The following is a 5,731-nucleotide window of genomic DNA, read 5'->3' as shown; positions in this document are numbered from 1 at the left end:
GTTAAACATCTGTGGAGTTTTCTGACCGTGAGTTTTGGGATCTGTGACTCGCATTTCCAATCACTTTAGCCTTGTGACACATTGATCCTTCGTGGTGGGAAATACACTGATCATCCTCAGTTTGTTTACTGGATGTAAGAAGTTGCTGACATTTTCAGTCTCCTCTTTTTATGAAGGTATTTGGAGGCAGAACTGAATAGATCACCGCTCTGCTTGGTGAAAAGCAACTGTAATAATGAGCACAAAGGATTTGGTTCATCATGTTTCCCGTTAAGTCGACTCATGAAATCAGGAGGAGTGATCAAATAGTGCCTTCTTGCACTTACTGCAGAAGTTTAGTTTGTCCTTTATGTTGTCTTTGGAGAAAGCTCTGCACTGGTGGGAGAACTTTGTAGGAGGAAACTCCTAGATAACCCGAAGCATTTCTGCACAGTAACAGAGCCTCTAACCTCGATGATCATACAAGCAGCTTTGGACGCATATCAAAAATAACTGCATATTTGTAAACTCTATTTCTAACTTTACTATAATAAATTAGGTGGAATTTTTTTTGGTCAGAGCAAAAGTACTGAGTTAAATAGGTTTTTCACAGTTTTGCCAATAGTTATCCCTTAAATAATAGTGCATCTGATCACTTTGCCCAATAATCTCAAAACTGTGTAAATAACCACAAACCTAAAGCTGCAGAGTGTACATGGTTGGGTAAATCAGGGAAAAAAAAAGTAAACTGGGACTTTCAGCCAGAAATTATTTCACCAAATCAATCCTATAGGATTTGTCTTATCTATACATTTCTTTGAGAGCATCAACCACCTGCTCCCCAAACTAAAAGGTGTAAATATACATGAAAAAAAACCCACATCCAAAATAAGCCACTTTGACAGCTGCACAGCTTAAGTGAACCCCATTTGATGTTATGCTGCCTTCCATATCATATCGTAGTGTACAGTGTGCTCACCTACATGAGATTGTGAAGCGGTTTTTGACACAGGCTGCTGCTGCGGGCATACAAATGAGCCTGGTGACTAACACCACAGCAGTTCAGGGGAAAGTCAGAAAAATGGGAGACAGACGGGATCAGTGGCCGAAGGGTGTTACAGAACCTGGGTGATAAAAAGCATTCCGTCTCTTGATGTGTTTGTATAAATATACAAATATATAGAGAGAGATTTATAGATAGATAACAGTTCAATTTATCCAAACAGCGACAATTCACCGCAAACATCTCAAGGCACTTTAAGAAAAATAAACAGATCCAGTTTATATGCAGAAATAAACAGTCAACATAATTCAGATTAAAGATGACTTGTAATAATTACTGTGCAATCATTGACATAAGCATAAATCCTAGAAACACTGCTAAACAGAATAGCATTTTGTTTGATATCATGTAGTACTAGGAAACTGAATTTTTCAGCTAACTCCGACGTCTGGATTAAATTACAAATATTTTTACCACAGTTCTGTTATTAAGATGAAACAAACATCTGGCTGGAAAAAAATTTGTGAAGAAAAGTTAAACCGTGGACAAATTTGATGACAAACTCCTGACATAAAAAGTAAAATCTTTAATTAGCAAAAAAACAAGCACATTCTCACACAAGCAAACAAGCTAATTTCAACCATGTGCCAAAAAGCTGCTCAGAGTTAAATGTAAGGCATGGCATCAATCAGATATAAGAAAACATAAATAGAATATTTTGCCAATAATAATCATACCACCAAAATATGTCACATAAAACCAAGTCATACTTTAATGAATCAGCATTTCAAGAGTGCTAAAAGTTGTCGTTCTTGAAATGCTGGGAAAAAACCCCCAAAACATTAATTTTTTCCAACATGAGCCCACATCACATTTGAGTGGTTTTGTATAGAGACGTTTACTGCAGATAAATTGAATGATACTTCACATTTGCAAATGTTTCACATTAAAAAAAAAAAAAAAAAAGAAGAGCTGCATTCACTGTGGCTCAAACGTCAGAACAGTTATATAATAATTAAAAATGCCCGAGACAGAAATTATACCAACTTCGTTGGTGTGTTCAACACATTTGGAGGGTTCGGCACCTTTCAGGACGGATTCAGTGGACGACGGTTATCAAAGCTACAACCAACAGAGGTCATTTTGTTCTCAAACAATATCAAGTTAGCTTGTTACTCGAAAATGGATAGGGTTGTTTTCCTGAGTTACTGACCTTCACGTGTCAAATATAAGCGGCACACAAGTTATCGGCAAACACAATATGCATCTTTTCAAGCTCAAACAAATGATTTGGTGTTCGAGCATTTTGCAAATACTTCAGTCATTAATGAAGAGAAGAAAAACAACAAAAGAGCACGGTGTGTATTATTTCTACACCGCTCGATCTTCATACACAAACACCACGTCACACTTAACAGAAAACACACCAAGAAAAAGACAGAGCTTTGCAATCATTCTGCATTCAATTTAAATGATATATTCTTTTTTTTTTTTGAAGTTTCTGTACCAACATTTGAAGGCAGATCTTCTGCAGCATCCCACAGCTTTCCTGCTGAGGGTTTGAGGCACATTCTTCATATATTAATGACCCGAGGTGTCGTGTCGAAGAACAGAGGACGTGAGCACGGCGCCCAATCAGGACTTGTAATCTGGAGAATAGAGCTGCGATCTGTATGTGCTGTTTGGACTAACTCTCGGCGTCATGCGGTTAAAAGAATTTGCTACGGGCGAGTCGAGACCTGAAAGAGTCAGAGAAACAAACTTAATGAAGTACACGAAACACAGAGGAGCAGGTTCTGTTTGACAAAAACATGATCAGCTGCAGATGGGCGACAGAGTCAGAGATTAGACGGCAAAGTTGGACAATTAAAATACAAATGGATGGCATATATAACACATCAAAACATATTTATTGTAGAGGATGATGTTTTTCTAAAGCATTTTAATGAGTATGGTTTTAGAAAAATAAAAACAGATTACAAAAGACCAATTCAAATGTCATGGCTTATTGGAGACTGCTGACTTGATAGTCACTGACACCCTGCATATGAAAGGGAAGCCATTTAAGACAACTGCTGAAGAATGTGACTGATCCTAGAATGCTGCATCAAAGCATATTAATGAAAGTTTAGTGGAAGGAAAAAAATTTGGTACAAAATGGTGCACTAGTGTTAAGGATAACCACGTGCTTGAGAGGTTCCAATAGACTGGGATCAGTGTTTCAAGAGACATCACACTCTGACCTGCAACCGCGGTCACAACTACAATCTCAGAAGCCGTTCATCTGGATTCAAGGAATGAAAGAATGGGACTGTTGCTCAGTGGAACAAAGTCCTGCTTTCAGGTGAAAGAAAACACTGCTTTTCTTTCAGGAGTCAAAGTCACACAGTGTGAAGGAACATGTAGAGGAACACAATCCAATGTGACGGAGGTCCAGTGTGAAGTTTCCACAGTCGGTGATAATTTGAGGAGTAAATACAAACATGTCAATTCAGGCAAAGCAGAAAAAGAAGAGAGGTCCTAAACAAGTGTCAAGCGCACAATATGTGGACTTCAGTAGGCCAATGATGTTTTCTAAAACAATCTTTTATTTGGTCTTATGCAATTTTCTATTTTTTGACAAACTTATTTTTTGCTGTTTTCATTTGCTGTAAGCCACAATCATTAATATTAAATGAGATAAACACTTCAAGGACATCAAACTGTATGCAACACAGTTTTATGACATGTTTCTCCTTTTGAATCAAATAACTGAAAAAAAAAAAAAAAAAAAAAGTCAGTCATATTATAATTTATTGAGATGATCCGGTTTGGCCATGATTAAATGCTTCTTTTCCAGCAATTTAATTTCTTCTTGATCCATTTACACAAGGTTGTACTGCAAAAGCTGCAGCCACTGGAAAACACTTGGACTCCATTTATTTAATAAAAACATCAACAAATAGAGGTTGAGAAGGAACTACGCTGCCAAAAAGATAAACAGAAAACCTGTTCTTCCACCTGAGGGACAGTCAACCATAGCAAGCCAACAGCCAGCAAATCAAAGTCTGTCTGTAAAATAAAGCCTCCAATTGCTAAAACACACATATGTAAAGGTGGAACATACCACATATAGGCCTGTTGAACTGTTGTGAAGTAACTATTTTATACTTACAAGCTTTACAACTGATTTAAATACATACACTGCACCTTTATCTTATTCCACAGGATGAAACGTAGCTGCGTGTTTCATGTTACCCGTCAGTTTCAACTAAAGCCCCACCAGCTCGGCTGAAACTCCTTTTGTTTGTCTTGCTGGTGCAAAGCGTTTGAACGGACAACTCAGGAGCCAATGAATTAGTTAGTGATCAGAATTAGCCAATATCTTTTCGATCGGCTCTGCCTAGTGAGAAGCAGGTTGCATAAGGAAAAGGAAAAAAGAATTGAATTTGTTTTGTTTCTGTTCGTTAAATTAACCAAATGGAAAACTTCCCACTTTGCTTTCAAGCTGTAAACACATTGTGGCAGTTTCCTTTGTTAAAATTTAAAATAATGTGAGAGAGAAGTACTTTGAAACACAAGCGAGGACATAATCCTGATATGAAAAGGAGAACCTTTGTTAGTTTGCTGATCTAAACTAATGTAACCAGTTTAGATCGGCTTGGGCAGAGCGGTGGCACCACTAGAAAAATCAGCTGCTTGACAAATTATTTCTAATCCGATCTTTAACAGTTGTTGCCTGTTCTGTAGTGTAGCTGAACTTCACTGCTTTACTTCTCAGAGTAAAAGAATATTTCCTTTTCACAAATCCATTAAATACCAACGTCCCTGAAAATCTCTAATATTGCCAACGATGATGTGGAAACGCTTTAGAGTGAGTTCGCATTTCTCACCAATGAATCGAGACAAATGAACTGCTGTTTTATGGTGGATTCACCTGAATCGATTCGTTTTTGTAGGCGTTTGCTTCATATTGTGTGTGTTTCATACCTGTGAGGGGTGGAGGTGTTCTCTGGATGAAAGCCGGGTGATACGACTGCTCCTTTGGAGACAACAAAGAGTGCAGGACTGCCGGGGAAAAAAAAAAAAGACATTAAAATTATTTCAGTTTTTCAAACAGGGTGAGTTTACATGAAAGGTGATGTTGCAGCTTTTGTAGAGTTCTATGCTTTCAGGGCAAAATTCACATGCAAGATGTGCAACATACCAGTCTGAGAATGAAAAAGAAAACATTGAATGCAAGCAGCTACAAGGGAAAAATATTGGGTGGTTTTCAATCCCACAGTTTTGGATTTCTATAAAAAAAACAAAAAAAGCAAAAATAAAATAAAAAAAAACCTGAGAAAGGAACAACACAAAATTAAAGGGAAAATTTCCGCTGATGAACTAAAGTAAAGAAGGATTGTATTGCAGAAAGTCCTTAGTTTGTTATTTTTAGTTAGATTTAATCTAAACCACACACAATGGCTTTTTGCTGAAAATAATGCATAATAAAACATAGCTAAAAAAAATACATTAGAAACATTTTTTATAAAACCAATTATTTAAACAATAAACGTAGAAAAAAAAAAAAAAACTGGTTATATGGTGGTACATAATTTAAAAAAAACATTTTTCATGCTAAATGGAAAACAAAGTAGAACTACAAAGTAAAATAGGTTTTAATGAACGGTTTATGTTTCAAATCGTTGGAGCACTTTTCAAACAAATAAACATTTATACACTATTTGATAATTTCTACTTTTAAAAGAAAAATATGGGTTTATTTTT

The 5,731-nt window shown here is 36.5% G+C and overlaps 1 long non-coding RNA gene across 1 annotated transcript; it reads right to left on the bottom strand.

Moving 5' to 3' along the window:
* Positions 1-1,548: 1,548 nt before the first annotated feature.
* Positions 1,549-5,030, bottom strand: LOC103145093 (uncharacterized). Its single transcript, XR_476981.2, has 2 exons — positions 4,952-5,030; positions 1,549-2,721 (listed from the first exon to the last, which is right to left on the bottom strand). It is a non-coding gene; the product is annotated as an uncharacterized LOC103145093 (long non-coding RNA).
* Between the last annotated feature and the right edge of the window lie 701 nt (positions 5,031-5,731).

The sequence above is a fragment of the Poecilia formosa genome, unplaced genomic scaffold (genome assembly GCF_000485575.1).
Source record: "Poecilia formosa unplaced genomic scaffold, Poecilia_formosa-5.1.2 Scaffold135, whole genome shotgun sequence".
NCBI lineage: Eukaryota > Metazoa > Chordata > Actinopteri > Cyprinodontiformes > Poeciliidae > Poecilia > Poecilia formosa.
Note: the sequence above shows the minus strand (reverse complement) of the source record. Positions and strands in the feature narration are given on the sequence as shown.